We start from the raw sequence: 21219 nt of genomic DNA on the forward strand, positions 1-21219 counted from the left end.
GCATAAAGCTACAAGAGATTCATGAATGAACAAACATAAACAAACAACATTAAAATAGTTTCCATATAACTCCAGATGTAAACCATTTACATTGTTGTCAAAATGGCAAACTTATCTACGTAATTATAATCCAAGAAGGCACATGCCCATTTTAACAGGGTCAATACACAACTTTTGTCGCGCTTGAAAGAATATAGGTTTGCATTGTTTCTTCAACTTTTAATTAGATAATCATTTGGAAGAAAAGTTTAGCTAAAACATGTCGGGTTTTAATACTGTTTTCTTTATTTGTTCCCAGTTTTAGTACACTGATGCTATTTATTATGAAACTCTATTAGCACGCAGTCTTAAATTAGGCAGACTGTGTGTGTTGCTCATGGTTTTAAACAATATTGCATCGTATCTTTGAAACGTTCTGCATTAGGTACTCTGAATTATATCCCTCCGTCTGCAGATAGAGTTGGTATTTCTAATCATTGAAGTACTTGTGGTATACCAATAAGTTTATTTTTATTTTTACGGTTCCTCAAGTCAATGCATACTTTGATAAGATTTACCTTTTACGTTTTTTTCTTTATTCAGTATTGTTGGGATAAAATTGAGGTTTGAGCAGTTATACTAGTTTAAACCCCTAGTAAATTTTCATTTTACTGACCTTTCCAAGGCGGTACCAAACAATCCTTGATAAAAACCTAGTTATTTATATAATATATATGCACTGTATTGTTTGCGGAGTTTTGTGCTGTTGTTACATGTTTCTTGTTTGTGTTTTTTGTGTGTTCTATGTCTTTGACGTTTACGGGTTTACGATTAAACTTTTGGCTAATGAGCTTGTTTCTGTGGTTATTTACATAAGTATTTATATATGCGTTAATAGGCAAACGAATAGAACGTTTTTAGACGTAGGACTTAATGCCTACAAAATAACAGCGTTTTAAATATGCGCTATATTATGCAGAAATTGCACTCGGCCATATAATAACAAAATGGGGTGTTAAAAATGGTTTGTGAATTGCAATGGAAAATCCAAACAGTGAAAAATGCAAACGTATACGGCAATAGCCAGCACAGCATTTAACAAAAACGCATTTATGCTTCACTTCATTACACACACTCAGCAGCGCTTGTCTTTATTTTAGATCGCCAATGTCACAATGTCCATCAAATACCCCATCGATGAAATCATGAACAAATTCTCACCCATCGCTTTAATACTCAAATGGAAAAAAGTAGATGATCTCAAGAGGAAAAGATATGATGATGATGATGAAGGTAGTACTCCGGGGTCGTCAAAAATATTATGCACTGAAAATGACTCGGATTCCGACAAAAGTGAAACGGAAGAAGAAATCTGTGAGTTAATGGATGATCTGAACAGGTTTTGCACTGATGCAACCAAAATTGGAGAGCAAATTAGCTCTTTAACGGCAGTCAACAGATCAATAATAACAAGACAGGCAAAAATATAGAATATTCTTCACAAAAACAAACGACCTGTCGAATATCTAGAGGTCATAAAAAATGCCCAAAGCAGATTGACTCAGTTCTGTAAAAGTCACATAATAGCTCAAGTCAAGATTCCAATTGTCAAAGCACCTGAACGAGATCGATCATCCTCAAACAAAGAAGTGAAGAAACATTTAACAGCTGCCTTTAAACTAGCTTCTAATGACATCAGGAAGATAATTGATTACAGAAGGGAAAGGCTCAAGAGACCAATACAAAAACATTCGGCAAATTAAGAACCATCAGCTGAGAAATTATTCGACAGAAACCCGGAAGCTTTCGTATCAAAAGAAAAAAATAACAAAGTCATTCTTAACCAAAACTACCATAAGCGCCTTTCTGGGCCAGCGCCCGCAAGTGACGATTCATCAACATCTCATCATTTTATCGATCACGAACGGTAAAACTAACAATTTTCAACGTAAAAGGATGATCAAGAAGATACAACAGACACAGTACAAAATGTAAGTGAAAACACCTGTATTTTAAAGGGCAAAAAACAGTTTCAAAGCAGGAAAAAAGAAATTAGTCTTCATGCGTGGAAACAGGTTAAACATGGCAGATGGCCATTAACAGCAACTATGATACACGCTTTAAGTTTGAGCCTTATCTTAGACATTTTTTTATAAAAAAAAATAAAAAATAAGATAAGAATCATACTGAACCTGACAACATTAAACAAGTTTAACAACCAAAGTACCATTCAAAATGAAAACGGCAATTGCAGCCATCAGGAACACATGTCTGTTTGCATCTGTTGATCTGACAGTTTCATTTTACTCCATAGCAGTCCGTGAAGAAGATAAAGGTTTAGGTTCATTGTTAGTAAATATCAATTTTGCGTTTTAGTAATTGGATTGCCAAGCAGCCCAAAGGTGTTCTCTTAAAACTTGCCTTTGCATCATTTAGGTCAAAAGGCATATGAGTTCTGCTAATATATACGACTCGTGTTTACAACGCGAAACAAAAGAACAATGTCGGCAAATTGTTACTGACACGATAACATTGTTGAACGAGTTAGGTCTAACTATTAACACTGAGAAATCTGTACTTGAGCCATGTCAACAAATCACTTTCTTAAGATTTATATTATGTCATTAACTATGAAAGTAACGTTTACAGCTACAGGGAACACTGAAATTCAACTGATGTGACTAAATATGCGTGACACTATACGAACAACTATAATATAATTTGTTAAACTCATTTGGAAACTGGTTGTGGCTAAGGCAGTTATAGAGTATGCATCACTTCTCATAAAACCATTAGAGAAAGTAAGAAGAACTAAAATAGACATAAGGGAAGTTCAATTTTTTTCACGTTCCCGCTTTAATGAAAACCACCCTGAAATGAAGGACTCACAAGGTCAAATCTTCCAACAACAAAATTTCTCATGGTACACCAGAAATTGTAATTAACAGTGATGCATCAAAGACTGGACAGGGTAAATCCATTAAACTTGACCTGCACATGTTCCTGGCGTTGGCAATCGCCAATCTGATGAATTATTGAAGAGTACAAATGATGACACCGAATAGTCATTAGCGGATGGAATCTTTGCAAAACTAATATACTTTCACAAAGACATAAAAGGTGGATCTGTTTGCTTAAAGATTGAACAAAAAGCTAGATCGCTTTATATCACTGTCTCCAGACAACATGCCATACACAATAGTAGTTTTTTCCGTCGAATGGAACAAATTCGTGTACTTTATTTTCCTTCTTTCAGTGTATTACAACGGGTATTGCAGAAGAAAATAGAAGACAGAACAGAATTTGTCCTGATTTGTCCTTTATAGCCGACTCAACCACCGTGTCCAAGTCTAATCCAACTCATTTGCCGCCAATGTCATAGTCTTCCATTAACACGAACAATTCTGGCTCTACCGCACAACCCGTGGCGAGACTCAAAATATAAAAACAATACGATGGATATATTTAAAGATGGATTGATTACTTTGGACAATATACAAATCCCTCTAGACTCAAAATAAAGCATGAGTTGATTTTTTTTTTGTCATCACTTTTCAATAAGAACACTTAACACCACAAGAAAGGACACTTGAAGTGTTTTTGACGTATCATATTCTTTGTTCTACATCCTTATCAACTGCCAAATAAGTTCTTCGTCTATTGTCACATGTCTATGTCCTTTCCATCGCCTTAAATGACAATTGAAATAAGTTACCATGCACGCCTGGCCCAGTAGGAAGGAGCATTATCTGGAATTTGTGTTGATCAATTGACCAGCAACAGATATAATCTATCAGGATTTTTTTTTCTTTTTCAAACATAAATACGCTCTATAATTCGTGTCGCCAAAGCAGCTCTAAATGCAAATCTGATAAGGTTTATACCGAGGACATTCTGCTAAGTAAGAAAATATATCGGCATAAATCTGCAGAAAATGACGGTAATCTTAGATGCATTATGTGACGTCTTATGCGATGCTCCCTTTTGTTAAGTAATTGTTCATATCAGATTGTAAATTGTATGCCCTCAAAATGTAAATGCTAAGGAAAAGTTATATATAGAACACTTTACTACTTTTCAACAAAGTTTCATTTTAAGTAATTCAAATGAAATCCAAGTAAAACGTGCGTGCTCTCCATTAATTTCAAATGTTCGATTTTCTAACAAACTTTAAATGGTAATAGCTTACACGAATAAAGGCGTTTGCTTCTAACCGTCATAATAACTTAAGAACAAGCGTCTTACTAGGTATGCTTTGTTTTAACATTTTATATCCGAAAGCTTACATTAAATAATTTATAAAACATATCTGAAAATAAGTGCACTAGACGAAAAAATATATTTGGTGACATGTACATATTTTTATGAAAGACTACAGAAACAAGCTCAGAAGTCAAAAGTTTAAACATAAACCCCGTTTAATGGCGTAGGTTTAACGCCAAATACATAGAACACAAACAAACGTCACAAACAAGAGAAATGGAACAACAACACAAAACTCCACAAACAACACAGTGCATATGTACTATACGTATACAACTAGGTGTGTTTATCAAGGATTGTTATGTACGGCATTGGAACGGTCAATACAATGTAAATTTACTGGGGTTTTAACCATTTTGTGTGCACAACCTCATTCTTATCAAAACAATCGGGAATGATGTAAAAACTTAAAAGTTAAATTTTAAAGTATGCATAAATAGTGATTTTGATATCTTCAAATATAGTAGTGACATGACATGTGAAAAGATTTATCTTAAATTCTTTAAGATATAATAGATGTTCACAAAAAGGCAACACATGCTGCAGTTGTTGGTGAAATAGGTCATTTTCTATTGTTTATTGATATACGAGTTTGCACGTGTTGTTTTACTGTCTTTTGCAATGTATATGATGTTCCAAATTAAATTTATATTCGACAGTTCTAATGTGTTTATTTCTTACTTGATCGTGTTCGAATGGGTTTATGTTGTTTTTTGGAGAAACATTAGCCTCGTTAATAAAAAAAATGAGTAAACTTTTTAAATAGAGAATAATTTAAAGAGGATGGTTGTATATCATAGATTAAGTTCATTATAAACTTCATCGAGTGAGCACTAACAGTTGTATTACAAGAGAGCCAAGTCAATGAGTGAGATTAACGCTTTTTTTGATTGCCAGGAAAATTATGTTGGAAAGTTACACTGAAACAAACTGCCTTTTCCAGATTGGCCTGACAGTTGTCTTACAAAACATTTAATTGCATTTTATTAAAATAACGTACCAAATTGTTTGTGCACGTACTATACGTCTGGAAATAGCACTGTTTGTATTGCGTTCGAGCCCTTATGTATAACAGATTTGGCTAAACTCCCTTAACAGAAAACAATATCAAATAGATTACCCTCGGTTAAAGTGAACAAAAAAAATCTTATTTTAATGATAAATCACTATTATCCGCCGGAATGCATGACAATTAATACTATTTAAATGTGTATTATGTTACCGATACAATGTGTCTTAAATAGTTCTAATAAAGTTTTTGTTTGCCTCAAAATCAACAGAACAGAAGCAAAGACACAAAACATATATCTTGTCTGGTAAGAGGCTTGTTAACTTCAATCCGTATATCAACTTAATATAATAATAAACTTGATATAAGGTCTCTGGAGGTTATTAATCCTTTTTCCTTTAGGCAATTTTGGAATATGCGGACGTCATCTGGAATAATTGTACAAAGTATGCAAAAATGTTTCTTTGCTAATTTTTTACATTAAATCCGGCTTAGATACAAGACGAGAAAAGCACAAGCTTCTTTTCTTCTTCAGAATTTAAACTCGTAGTAATTAGTATCGTCAACTATTGTTGTAGATTGTTATCTGCCGATACAAACATTTTGTTTCACAGTGTCTATGTCTATTTCCACAGACATATCTTCAAATACCACATACCTCTATGTATTTATAAACATTTGCACAATAATGTAAAACGAAAACTTGTATAGTTGTTTAAACAACATTTTAGAAAATTGTTATCTGAAACTAGCAAGTTTAGAGCATATTCTTTATTTATTTATTTTTAAAGTTTAAGTAAGACCAATGATTTTAGAACATGTTCATCAAACTTTAGAATAAGCTCTTATAAGCTATAAATAGAAGTTGGCAGATACAAGAAAATCTAACTAATATAAGTCATTGTAAAATTTGTAATTCTACAGAAATTGAAAATGAGGTCCATTTCAGTACCGACTGTTAACCTGATGAAAAGCAGCGAAAACTATTTTATGACAGTATTTCTAGTCAAAATAACTTCGAATCTTTATAAAAAATAACAAGTTTATTTGGCGCTTCAGTAATGAAAGAAAATGTGTGATATGTGATATTTTAGCCAGCCATGTATTTGAATGTTTACAAATAAGATCATCTTGTTTAGTGAAATATCTTTATAACAATGAACGTACATTTCACAAATGCAAAATTTTAATTTCTAAATAACATTGTGAATTATTACACTGTTGCCTCCTGTTAAAAGTTTTATAAATACTATTTTGAGGTTTATTATACACATGATTTCCAGAAGTAACTTAAAATGAGACTTAAACATAAGATCAGGATATTTAAATAGTAGTTTAGTTGATGGTATTTAATTATTGTCATTAATCACAACAATTGAAAACACAATTTAGTAAGGCATAAAAAGGATATGGGAAACATATTTATTAATTTCTAAATGAGCTTATGTTATTTTTGTTTTAAACATCAAAATGAAGCCTAATGTATATTTACTAAATATGTAACCTTATTGTTTCAATTTATGTTTTGCATGAAGTAAACTGTTTAAAACATGTCACATAACATAATCCATGACTAGAATTAAAATTTATCTTATCTTATGTTATCTGCTTCCATCAACAAATTGGGCATTCGCTTTTTTTTCGTTTTCCATAATGGCTACATGTTATTCGGTGTGTGACCTTATTAAATAGCAAAAATAATTACATTAAAAAAAATATATATACAGTCCAAACTCGCTATGTCGACGTCGGATATCTCGACTTTCCGGATGTGTCGACTTTTTTCTCCTGTCCCGATTTAAATTCTTCTTATTTTATATAAAATAAATCTGCTTGTGTCGATTTTTCTATCTCGATTTTTTCGCTTTGCCGACCTCCTATTTCAGTCCCAGTGGTCGAATTTCACACATTTGCCTTATTTCTTATGTCGAACTGTAGATCGAGTTGTAGGTGCGAAAGTTGTTATGAAGGTTTGCGGCATGTCGCTAAATTACCGTGCGTGTCAAAATAACAAACCGTCATAATTGGATGTTAATTGGTTAGTGTGAATTATTAAATTTGTTTATGTTTTATATTAAAGAGTCTTTTATTGATCAAGCTATACAATGAAACGCACAATTTAGGTCGACGATGACATCATCGGAAATTCGACAACATTTAAAGTTACGTGACGAAGTAATTTCTCGACACTGCATGTACAAAACAGTCGTTACGAATGTACAATTTTAATTTTTTGTCATATGTGCTTTACCGTTTTATTACAAGATAAAAGTGCATGTGATTATGGTTGTATATCTGATTTGTGTAATCCTTAAATGCGAATTAAATAAATTTGACACAAATAATTCATTTTTTATCACTTTATTTTTAAATAATACGTTTGCTGTTTCCACGACAGTAACAAGACCGTTTAATTGCAGAAGTAGGATGTTGGATATATATCATACGCATATGTGTTGGGATTGGCGATACTTTTTGTAATTCGGATGTGTCGAATGTTCGTTATCTCGACTTTTTCCCTAGGTCCCGATAAAGTCGACATAACGAGTTTCGACTGTATTTATATATCAGGTTGCGAATGTGGTTAAAATAAAGATTGAATGGTGATATTAAGCTGCCAATATTTCCAGAAGGAAACCTCTCAAAACCGTTCGACACACCATTTTACCACATGGAATAATGCATTGCATTTCATGGACATATTTGAATTGCCGTCCACAGGAAGGGCTGCGTTTCTACGAACGTATGGCTAAATGGAAACTTAACAAACGTATTGGGATACCAATTAATCCAGGTCGTCTTATCAAATACACGGTCGTTTATAATGCATTTCATCAGGAAGCGGTTCAAGTCTACCGAAGTAATGTTTGATCACAACGACAACATCCGGATAGCCATATTATTGAACAATATTATTCAATTTTAAATTCCATCAAATTGAGAATTTGTAAAACAATGGTTTTACGATCACTTACAAATGCCATTGAATTCATTGATGGTGGTTCTCATAGTGGGTCTATTGTTAACATTTGATTTGACTGCAATATTGAACAACAATTAATCTCCTGATATAAAACCTTGATCTTCATCGTATTGCAAATCCATGAAACGTTTGTTCTACAAAGTGTTTAAATACACTATTGTTAGTGTTGGTGTGATAAGTTATCGCCATTTTGACGCTTAGGCACTTCCATTGGTAGATTTTATTCAAACAGCGGAATTAAACTCTTTATGCAATCCCTTTTACAGCAAACAAATGTGTTTAAAATATTTAGATTATTTATCAACGATTCAATGTATCGGTGCTAAAACAAATTGAGAACAGTAATACATACAAATGGAAACATAGAAAAAGTACGATGTATATATAGGATCTGACACAGGTTGTCATTTAATACAATATTTTATTAAACGAGTTCATGACATTTATTAGTAAGCGAGCCTCTGGCGAGCTTACTAACAACTTTCATGGACGAGTTTAATAAAAGTCTTGTATTAAATGACAACGAGTGTCAGATCTTTTTATCACATGCTTAAAACGATGTTTTTATTACCAATTTAGTATTTCTGAACCAATGGTTTGACAGCCAAAGTACTCAGAGTAGAATGTCAACGATGCGCGATATAAATAGTTCCACATTAAAATGACAAAAATAGCTAGCAGTATCAAGTTTTAATTTTGATAAAGCGCTTAACAAATCACGAATATAAAATGTGTAGTAAAATATACAACAACATGAATAAAGAACGATTTTAACCCCCCAAAAAACAATAAGTACACAATTTGATAAGACGTCACACTCAAAGTTCATGCATTTACGCGGATTATGTGACGTACATCGGTTTGTCAAGTTTTACTGTGTGCACAGATTTAAAAGTTATTCGCTGTCGCTCTATATGATGATTTTGCAGCGTTTTCTTAGTGTACATGGAGTTTCACAATATGCAGATGATTACGACGAAGCCTTATCCTGTACTGCATGGACGTTGATGTTGAAAAAAGTTCCACCAAGAAAGTTTCCAGAGAATATGATGTTCTAACCGCCATGGGATATGTAAGGAGATGTATGCGCTGCGGAATTCGTATTTTTGTTTTCTGTAACCGACAGCTGATTAAACTGGCAAACAAATGGCATTGGTTGCATATTGCTTGTGTTGGTCAAGATGGAAATATTTGGAATGTTTTCGTGTTGTTTGTCACTAATGTGGCTGTATTTGTTGACTGACTGGATATTTCTGTGACTAATGGGCTGCATTATCTGGTTGGTGGAACATTGTAATAAGAAAGTTTTTGTTAGCCATTTGTCTCCCGGAAGTACTACAGGTTAATTATTTAGGTAAGTATTTGTTGGCGTTTAAACCATTTTGTTTACAAACAATGCGGAGGGATATCTAGGTTGCGTGTGATTAGTTTAGCCAATAGAAATTTCTGATAGGTTATCTTACACATGTGTAACATAAAATATTCGTAGGTATATTACACGGAAAATAAGGGTAAGCATGTGATAAATACTCTATGCTATTTCAATATATGTTTAAGCTTATGTAACAATTGTACAAGTGTCATCAAATAGTCTAATGACTACATTCCTTCAAGTTCCCATTGCAAAAGGGATAGGTACTTTAAACAGTTCATGTTTATGAGTTCATATTTAAAGGGGATGTAAAGATTCAGCTCAATCGCTTCTTTTTTATATTTGGATAATACTAAGCGTTCGACTTGACAAGTCCTCCTACGCTTTATTTGTGCAAGAGAATATTTCCTGTCTTTGCCGGATTAATTGGAATTAATTTCACATTATGCTAGCATCAATATTTAATTAAATTGAATGAGAACGGTCAACATACATTGGATAAAAAGAATAAAGTATTTTTCAATCTCATTTTCCTAATATAGATTGACTTATGTTATAACATAATGTTTTATTTTAACAGACTTATAAACAGTTAAATGACTGGTAATTGAACTTTATAAACTCGTCCATACTTTAATCAATTTACTTTTATCACAACCTCCATTTCGCGGAAACATAAAGTACTATACCTTTCAAAACGTGAGTATTGGAGATCGGTAGATTTAATTCACAGTTACAAAACTAGCTGTATTACTGGTCAAACTTAAACTTCTGGGTAAGTTCATTTAGTTTCCGTTGTTTTACTTCATCCAGCCAACGTTATTACGTTTTAAATATTACTGGGAGAGGGAATGCCAGTAGTTTTCAAAATAAATACAATGGTATGTAATAGGGATAATTTGAGTGCTGAAATAATGTGGTTTACTGTAACGCTGCCCCTTTGTTAAGGACATTTATAATGCATAGATTTTTGTAACAAATACTCATTTTCTATACTCTTTACATTTAACATCAATATTTGTCGTACATAATAAATATACAAAGATAATAAATATAATAAAAGTCTTTGATATTTCACATGCAAGTGTGATAAGCGGTCAACCACTAGCTTTCCCCAAAATGACGACTTAAAACTATGAACCTTACATGATCGATCTAAGATCGCCATTTATTGACTATATATTTTGGTCATTCCGGCCACGTTCCGTCTTACAAACTGAGCTACACGCGACCTTGTAATCATCCATTTTGTGATTGGCCGGACACTTCTAACTTTGTCAATGTCGAAAGTGTATAATTAAGGGCAAATCTTTCCAACCATCATTTTTTTCTTCTTGTTGATTAACAAAAAGCTCATACATAAATATTGTACTGTCTTCTGCAAACTTGTTCAAACGAACAAATCTAGCTTTAAAGAAATAGCTGTGTAATACGAAGCCTTAATGTTTATAAATTTGCCATATATATTAATGACATTTTCTGATGAATGAGTAACATGTAAACTGACCATGCTTTACATCAACTTGATAAAGAACCTAGTTATTTTCAAGTCTGTTCCACATTTGTATTAGGTGCCACAATGTCACATTAATAACGTTTAAACGTTATGGCTAATCTGTTTCAGACATTGATATGCGAGGCGTTTTTACAGTGTCTTCCGAATCTTTGTGGTATTAAGTTCATTACAAATGCCGACAGCAATAACTACGGAACATGTTTATAAATGAGTAAATGAACAAACTTGGTATTGAAGTGTTAATACAAAACTTAAGGCAATATTTGTTTAAAGAACATTTGCCACACATAGAGCCAAAACATTTCTATTTTGAATAAATTATCTCATAACTAAGCAACGTTTTTTATTTGACATTCGTGCACTCGGTAGCAGAGTGTTATAGTGCTTATTCGATTTGCCTGATTGAGAAACCTTGTGTTTGAATCTTTCTAGATGGATAGACATTATGGTGGACTTCACCAGTTACATGTTAAATGTGACTAAACTCCCAATACTCCGGATACGTTGGCCTTCAATGAATGAGACGAAACTATTTTACAGTCATTCAATGACAAAACTATATCACTTAACATTGTTCGCAACGAATCACGAAATGATTTTCTAAAATTAACACTGCTTAAAAAGCCAGTCGATTGTACTGTGTTTAGCTTCCGATATTGCATACAGACAATCTCGCATGCTGGTAGTTCTCAATCATATCACCGGTTATGATTGATGGCTTAAACATATCCTGTCAGACTAAAATTAACGTTGATGCAAATTCTTTCCTAGAATCGCAATTAAGTGTGCATGTGTCGAATCGTGGAATCTGTAATTTGACAAAGGCATGTCAGTGTGTATAATACCACTAGAAAATGCAATACAATGAGAGATTTAATATAAAATATCTCAAAATCATTTAGATATGGACTTGAAATCAAACCGTTTCATCCCATCAGTCGCGTCGAGATTTTCTCTCCTATCATCTTCAATACCTTGTTGGTCTTAACCTTTTTGTTAACGCCATCGTTGTCTACATTTAAATCATTACTCTATAAGCTTTTTGTGGACCTACTTATAACGTGCAGGACATCTTACAAATGAAAATAACCTGTAAATATCTCTGTTCTTCATTGACCGATTAAAGGCTAAAGCCTGGAATATATTGTTGACGGGTTTATTGCTACCCTTTTTTTTTTGTTTAGTTGTTTGAGTGCGTTTTGCTAAAGGCCAATGATTTTTTCTTGCTTTTGAGCTTCCTTAGTAAGAATACAGTCAAAAATGTTTGCACCGTCAATTTGTTGCAGTAATATTAGTTAAATAATATTTCAAAAGAATGTTAAAATACTGTTGTCGTTGTTGTTTTTTGGAAGCATTGAATACCATGCATAGTTATTCCAACGGTATAAGTTAAATGGTCTTCGCGGATAGTAAATGACAGAATATTAAAAACATATTGTATTAACATTTACGGAAGGGGATAAATTGCTTGGCAGATATAACATAACTCAATTATATGGATATACATGTACAGTAAAATTTCGAGCTCCGTTTTTTTAAACAAATATGACTGAATTGGATTGTATTGTTCTTTTAGGGTCAGCTTATTTGTTTCTAACCTTTTTAGAAGATTCTGCTCCGTTAAGAAAAGTCTGATATATAAACAGCTAAAGCCAATGACACATACTATTGTTGACCTATCGTTTTATTTGTCCTAAATCATAATTGATTGCCAAGTAAGTTCTTTTTCACATGCCAGAGTCCTTTTCATCACCTTAAAGAACAATTGAAAATATATTTCCTGTGCACGCCTGACGTCAGTGCTTGACCTAAAAAAGGATATTTTTCTAGAAATTGGGTTGATCAATGGACCGAAATCAGACGCAATATATCAGGATATTTTTTGCATCGAATAAAACAACCACTACGGTTTCCAATTTGTGTCACCAAAACAGCTCTAAACGCAAATCTGATCGATATTTCTGCTTAGGACGAAAATAAATCGGCAACAAGCTTGAGTAAAAGACGGTTATCTACAATGAAATATTTGATGTTTTATGCGATGCTCCCTTTTGTCGAAAAAATGCTCATTTCAGATGCAAACTGTTTGCTCTCAAAATGAAAAGGCTATGAACACATTTAAAGTATAAAGAACCATTTACTACCTTGGAACACAGTTTGTCATTTAAAATAATGCAAATGAAATGCAAATAACGTGGATGCTCTGCATTAATGACAAATTTTCGATTTTCTGAGTTAAAAGCTTACAAGTCTAAATGCGTTTGCTTCAAATCGTTATGGTTACTTAAGAACTAGCGTAAAACTAGATACACTTTGCCTTAACGTGTTTATCTAACATTAAAACAACGAATGTGAAGAAAGTTATATACACGTTTGCTAAGTCACTCTCGTTGTCACGATGTTCCGCGAGAGTTTGGTCTTTTGTTGTGGGGGAAGCCGGAGAAAACCCACTTGTCCTGCTTGGTGACCACCAACCTAACTGGCATGCGCCCAGGCCAGGATTCGAACCCGGGTCGTCTCGGTGAGACTAGAATTGGTAAGTTGTAATTCATCCGGTTAAAAATGGGGTAATAATAGTTTCCTGTAATCGTGGTTTGTCTAGGGAACCTCTGAATACCTGATTGCATCAATGATCATTGGATAACGCATTGCAATCGATGGAGTTACTTTGATTGCCGGTAAGACAAAGGGCTGTAATTATATGAACGAATGGATTTATAGAAACAAATTATTTGTTGAGCAATTAATCCTGGTATTTCTATCAATACACGGTCGTTTAAAATTCATTCATCCGTCAGTCAGAGGTTCAAGTCTTTTTCTGATGTAATGTTTGATCACAAAGTTAAAAAGCGGACGGTCATATTATCAAACACAGTTATTCAGTTAAAAATTACGATTAAATAAAAAATGTGTCAAAATAATTTGAAGACCTTTAAAAAGTTCAATGGGGTCGGAGATGGCGGTACCATTTGGCGTAATGTTTAAATCTAATTTGACAACAAAATACAGTCATAAGTTTAAAAAAGACATATATTGAAATAACTCATTGAGCTTGATCGTATTGCAAATATATTCTTCTATACTGTTTTGAAATACACTATTGTTAGTGTTTGTCCGATAAGTTAGCACCACTTTGATCTTAAGTCACTGCAATTTGTAGATTTCATCAAAACAATGCAATTAACATGTCGAAATGGAATTTGAATGACTGTATTAACTAAGAAGTTCTTTAACTCTTAATGTAATCCTTAATTCAGCAAGTCAATTATATTCGTTTAAAATTGTTTGGTACTCTGCTTATATGTGGACGGTTCAATGTATTGTTGCTAAATTGACTTGAGAATGGTAATGCAATCAAAAGGAAAAATAGAAACAGTACGAGGCATATTCTCTTTGCAATCTTAACTGATTGATCTTTCTGCTCTCATCAAACATTTTTAAATTGATGTTATACAAGTTTGCGGTTTCACCGCACATGTTTGTTCCAATGTGCTTGTCCGATGATAAGAGCTAGGAAACTTCTACATGTGCTTTTGGGCTACTTCTTCCTGTTAAGAATCAATATTTTATCCAGAGACAATATTTTATTCAGATATTATCAATCTTGACACATTCGACTTTGTAATTACTCTTTACCTATGGTTATTAGTTCTTCCTCAAAGTGGATGTAAAGATTCAGCCGCTTGTCTCTTGTCTAAAGATGTTCGTGTAATAGTGTCTGTACCATTACGGTTAACGAATATCAATCAACGTTGCCTGCTGTGAATTTAACACACGTCCTTTAAACGTCCTAGAACGCGTCTTAATGATGTGTCAATGAAAATCGTATAATGTATATGTTTAATGTTAAAGAAACCTAAGAATTTCGAAACGAATACTATTTCATAAGATATGATGTCTCATGAACATTTTTTTCAACGGTGTATTTCACAATAACGGTTTTCTCGTAATGACTTTTAGCCGTAACTTTGCAAGTGGACACGCAACAATTTATAAAGCGTGCAATTGAACCCGTTTGATGACCCGATGTCCACATACATACTTACATTTATATTATAACGTAATCGCAGTAATCATCATCGCCACTACCAATACAATCACCTTACATTTAGCATAGAAAAACGTTCACATAATGGTAATTACAAGCAATAGCTACCAGTTTCTGACTTGCTGTTTCTTATTTCATACGTGCCAATATAAATTTCCTTTGTGTATAATTTTCTTGTACTTATTCGCGTTACACCCGACAATTTAAATGCAATTAAGTTGACAGACTCCTCAGGAGTCGCTTGGCGTTGTTGACATGCAACATTATTTTATTAATACTTCTTATGATACTGATAATTTAAATGAAAAGGTTCAAATATTTTATTTGCGATGAGATCAATGTCACTAAAAGCTTATAATCAGTGAATGGAGCCGCATACTTTGCGCATATTTTTATATATACGTAAAATGTTATTATTTGAAACAAATTTGCACTTTTAATATCTGTTACAAGAATTGTTATAATACATAGACACATTAAAATGAGATTTCGTTGCGTGTGTGTGTGTGTGCGTGCGTGCGTGCGAGCGTGCGTGCGTGCGTGTGTGTGTGACAAAAAATATATGTAAGCAGGTTTCTTAAGGGTATCTATTATGTTATGACTACTTTGCTTAAGTTCATATTCAACCGTAGCCTGATATGTATTTCAATATATATTATCGATGAAAGAATCACAACTGAATTCAATGCATGTGTTTACAATTACCATATACGTGTAGATAACTGAAGTATTAAACAAAATGCATGTAATTAAATGAGACAAGTCAGTCAAATTCAAAGATTACCTTAATACCTCACATTCTAAAACCGATAATTTTCATCAAACGACCTAACAATTAAAGCAAAAAAAATCGGACTATTGCCGTTTTTACAAATTACATAAACTAAAGATAGCCTCGATTTATATTAAAGGGCAAGATTTTAATTACGAGCGTTGGTTTGCCCGGCTATGATGGGTTACATCGCATTATACCAAAAATGGCTTAATGACATCAAAACCGGTCATGGTTGTTACTTTCAATAGAAGCATACGTATTAATTAGGTAGATATGTGTTGCGTTGCTTCTTTAATCATAATTGACTACAAACATTGTCTTTGTAACTAAGTCTCCCAGTATACCTTAGTTAAGACCATATTAGCTTTGTTGTAAAACGAAAATCTTCTCTCGAGGACTTATACAGAATGACAAGTGTCACTAAGGTGTACTTTGTTATTACCAGAGCATTCCACAGCACGTGTGTGTACTTTAATAAGACACTTTTAAAATCCGACTGAACAATCGCTTGATTTTTGTAGGAAGAGCGACAAGATAATCACTCTGTAATTACTCCCAACAAGCATTTTCGTTTAATTGTTATTCCATGTCGAAAACGCAGTATATATAGAATGGACATCACATATTTGTGAAATATTCTTACCGACACATTCAATACGTCTGCAGAGTGAATGAGCTTTATGAACATATGACATTAGATATTAGTTTGTTTGCAACTGAAATAAAAGAATATTTTCTTTTGTATATAGTAAAGCAATGAGATTTCAAGTAGCCTAATTTTTGACCCCCCGTAACCGAGTTTCAATTCCAATTATTACCACTCCTTGGTTCCGAACATGAAGTTTTAAAGATTTGACCTTTGCGACATAAATTCTGACCACATCTAACCAGTTTCAAACTAGAGAAAAATTTATTCAATGGAAAAATATGACTTAGTTGAATAAATGTACGACCTTATATATTGTCTCTTGTATGCACGATAGATTTTTCGTAACATCTGACCAAGTGACCTAGGTTTTTACCCGATGTTACCCACATCAAGATTTAAAAGTTTGAAAATGATCAGACCATTCATTATTTGTTGTTGTTTTTCAGTTTCTACATGGTAACATAATTGTTATGAAATGTATCCTAGTTTTACATTAGGGAGAGGTCTACGTAAGGGGAAGATACTAACAAAGTTTTTAAATAATCTTGCTCATCCATACCCCTATATATTTGTGGGTGGGGGGGGAACACCAAACAGACGAAATGACGGACAAACGGACAACGCCAAAACAACACCACCCTCCAAAACAAAATTTGGATTTGCGGGTTATAATTACTTACATTGTGTTTTGCTTAAACCGGTTATGTAGTAATGACTTATTATGAAACGGTCAACCAAAACAACTTACTTTAAAATGTAATGCAAACGTCGACCATTTAGGAGCAATGCGTGCACGTCCATTTGAAAAGAAAGAGGTGATTTTTAATCAAATGCCGTAAACTTTGAAAGGTTCTGTAAGACTCTCGAAAAAACGAAACGTCGTAATCACTCCGACTGTATTGCTGTACAGCTTTTGATACAGTTAAAAACATGTTATAATCACCTATTAAACTTTATTAACCACCGGAAAGCATATAATGCCTAGCTGATGACTGCATGTTAGTTGGCAAGCTGAAGCTGAATTGCAGCATATATTGTCTTGGACTTTTAGGATTTAGGTGATGCTATTTATTACACTTGAATTTAAAGTTCAAAAGAAATCTATTTTTCATCATATTCTGATTTTCTTACGTCTTTTTCTTGAATCTTAATTTTTATAAGATATTAACACAAAAACATCTTTAAAAAATAAAGATTTGCGCAAACCCAACGTGCTGGCCAGTAAATAGTTTCATGTTGTGTATCCACATTTGTTGGACAATATTTCTTTGTAATATAAAACCAAAATGATTTCTCTGAAGATGTTAACATATAATGTCGCTGCAACCCTGTTCGTAGAAGTATTCGAGTATTGAACATTGGTAGGTTTTTCTTCTTCCTTTTAATGCAGATGATCCGAGTATTTCTACTTACGAATAACGTGTGGAAGATCGTTTCATAAACAATGATGTTCACAGCACAGCACCAACTTAGACATCTATAACATTTTGAACTATTAAATATATTTCGTATTTTTTCTTATTGCTCAGTTACAATGCAATACGGGCTGCATCACCCTTTTTTCACATACTAAACACTATGACGGACAAACGATGCAAGCGCAAAGGACATATATATTTTCTTGCCTCTATAACGGAAAATCAATATATTGTAATGTATTGTAATGGAACTTTGCTAAAACAGGATCGAAAGTTTTCTTATAATCCAATACCATCGCAATGTGAAATTCATTAATTCATAACGGAAGCTTTGGTGTAATGCGTAATATTCTTATCGTTATTGATGAATTACATTCTGCTCACATTACCCAAAGATGCATATACCTATCAAAGAAACAGACACAACCCATTGAATCTTTGTTTTAAGAAGATATGCTTTTCGCGGCTATTAAATTGATTATGTACAAATGATTATTTGCATTTATCAAAAAATGAAGGTCAGTCCTATTGCAGCTTGGTAATACATTTGAGGTGATTTATCCATAATTAATACAATCAATACTTCTGGTAGCTAGAGTTTCATTTAAGGTGAAAAAATGCAATGTTGGAATATTTTGAAAGTTTCTTTTATACCGACATTCTGGTATGTAAGAAACAAATCAATAAGATAATCATAGGAGTGTTTATATTTACCCTTTAATTTAATATCGTCATTATAGAAGCATCACTATGGTGTTATTCAAAAATCATATCAATGCAAAAATAATATAATTGTGAATAAATATGATTTAAACAAAGAAATAATCCCCAAACTCAACTTTTCAGTATATAATATTTAAATATCTAAAATGCACTAACACATCTTTACATACTAGTAATGATGGCTTACCATAAATTGATCAATCAATTTTATCAAATATTGACCGACCTAGTGTTTAGAACTGGCCCTTTGTTCAAATTTGCTCATTCCTCTTAAAGTAAAACTGATATCAGGAAAGCATTTGCATTATCCACATCTCTCGTGTTTACTGTCCGATTTCTCCAGTCTCAGTACTCAGAATGTTTCAGATAAACGATTGAAATCCATTCCATGTTAATATTTATTTTTCACACCACTCGTAAACGTGACAAAAAACCTCATCGTATAAAACGTCACGAACTATATTGCAATTACTTTTGACCCACGATAATGACCTTCAAAGTTGGTCTAAAATCTGTTTTAAAGAGCAATTTACAGGGATTTTTGCTTGAATAGCAAGGTCTTCCTTTTGGACGAAAATAAAAGCAAAATGAAGTCGACAGCAATTACCTTTACGAAGCGATAAGTAAAGAACTAGCGTTTATTTTTTTGCCCATTATGGCAAAAATCGAATAATACGACATGTAATTGCATCTGAGTTCCGAATGTCTCAGCGACAGAATCAGAATCATACGTCTATATACATGCTCGCTAAAGCTCTTTTTAAAACCACAATCTTTCCCTTGCATTGTTTCATCACTAGCTGATTAAACCATCCATGCATACAACTCATTAAAAAACACAGATAAACAACATGTATCAATATGTTGTTGTTTCCAAACTGCGACCGAATTAAACAGGTCAACTTTTCAAACAATACGCTCTACTTCAAGTTTTGTCATCCGTTAACGTTCAACGAAGACATGCAAAATGCCTATTACGAAATACCGCAAGTGATTGATCATATATAAATTCATAAAGCTGTTATGAATATAATATCAAATCTCCGGAAACGGTCGATATAATGTCTTCTTAGTTGTTTGCTTGTTAAGTAGCGTATTCTGAAGAATGTTATGCTAATCAAAGTGAAAAAGAATTGCCATGTCGCGTGTTCGTTGATTGAATGGAGACCTCCCGTTAGGAGAAAAATAAAATAAACAATAACATGAATAAATCTGTTGCCTTAATGGGCTAGAAGCATCTTTTTATAAAACATTCATTTACGCATACCAATACACTCTATGTTTGTTAACTACGTTAATTATTCAAACAATAATGCAAGTTTAAATCATCAGTTTAAAATCAATGATAAAGAATTCATTAATCCTAAAGCATACCTGATTCTTCATATGTCCAGAACATTAAAAAAGATCCTCATATTATTTCGAAGCTGACAGGAGCGAAGGTTATGGATGGGTTTTTGTGATAAAAGCCAAAGTAACTCATGCACCAACTCGAGGGAAGCAAAGCCCACATAAGATACAAGGAAGAGACTGTACCAGAAGTTCACGCCGCAAATCTGACATTGTAATGAATGCGAATGCCAGTAACGCACCAATGAAAGGAAACGACACCAATTCATTGTAATGGAGAAGGCCAGTCACACTTTACTGTGGTGTTATTAAAGGTCAGTGATCCATTATTGGTAGGGAGAGACCATAAACACGCTATAATAAAGGCCATTTGTGCGCAAACGAACGAAAGCAAATGTTACTAACAAACCATTGCAATGGAAACAAAAGCTACAAATAAACGACAAGAAGGGAGCGAACGTTTCTAGTTTAAGGCTGTTAGGGCAGGAAACACCAGAGCCGTACAACAGTTAGAGAAGGTCACTTATGAGCATCTGTAAGAAAACAGAAAGCCATGTTCGAGCCACTGTTATGAAAGCAAATGTCACAACCGCATAACTGTATATGAAGCATAGGACACTTACACGACTCAGAAGCAGAAAATTGCTCGTGAACAGAAGTTCAATCTATGACATATATTGCAATCTTATACAAAACGTGTTAGTAGAAATCATGTAGTCATTTTTGTTTAGCTTAACCGTTATTTAGTATGCACTTGGTACATGTTAAAGGCATTGAAAAACCACAAAAGAACGTTTTTAAGACTATGCTTTTAAAAAGGTAAGTTTTAACAACATAATTCTGGTAAGCAAAAAATTGAAATTTTAGCAGAATTTTATTTGTTTTCTTACCAGAAATAACACTTGGTCCTTATTGTTAATGGGTTTTGAAATTGCCATGCAATCGAAAACAAAGCCATTCGATTTTTATCGTCCATATAAATTAAGACATTTCTAGATGTGTTTACAAAACCTCAAATGAACTCTTTCTGTCTTATTACGTTTGTGATAACCCCATTATTTTCAGCCATAGTTTGATACAGGCTGTTTATCAAAAACAGACATCACCTGTTTTACTGATGAACCTGGGAAATTT

Source organism: Mya arenaria, chromosome 8 (assembly GCF_026914265.1).
Source record: "Mya arenaria isolate MELC-2E11 chromosome 8, ASM2691426v1".
Lineage (NCBI taxonomy): Eukaryota > Metazoa > Mollusca > Bivalvia > Myida > Myidae > Mya > Mya arenaria.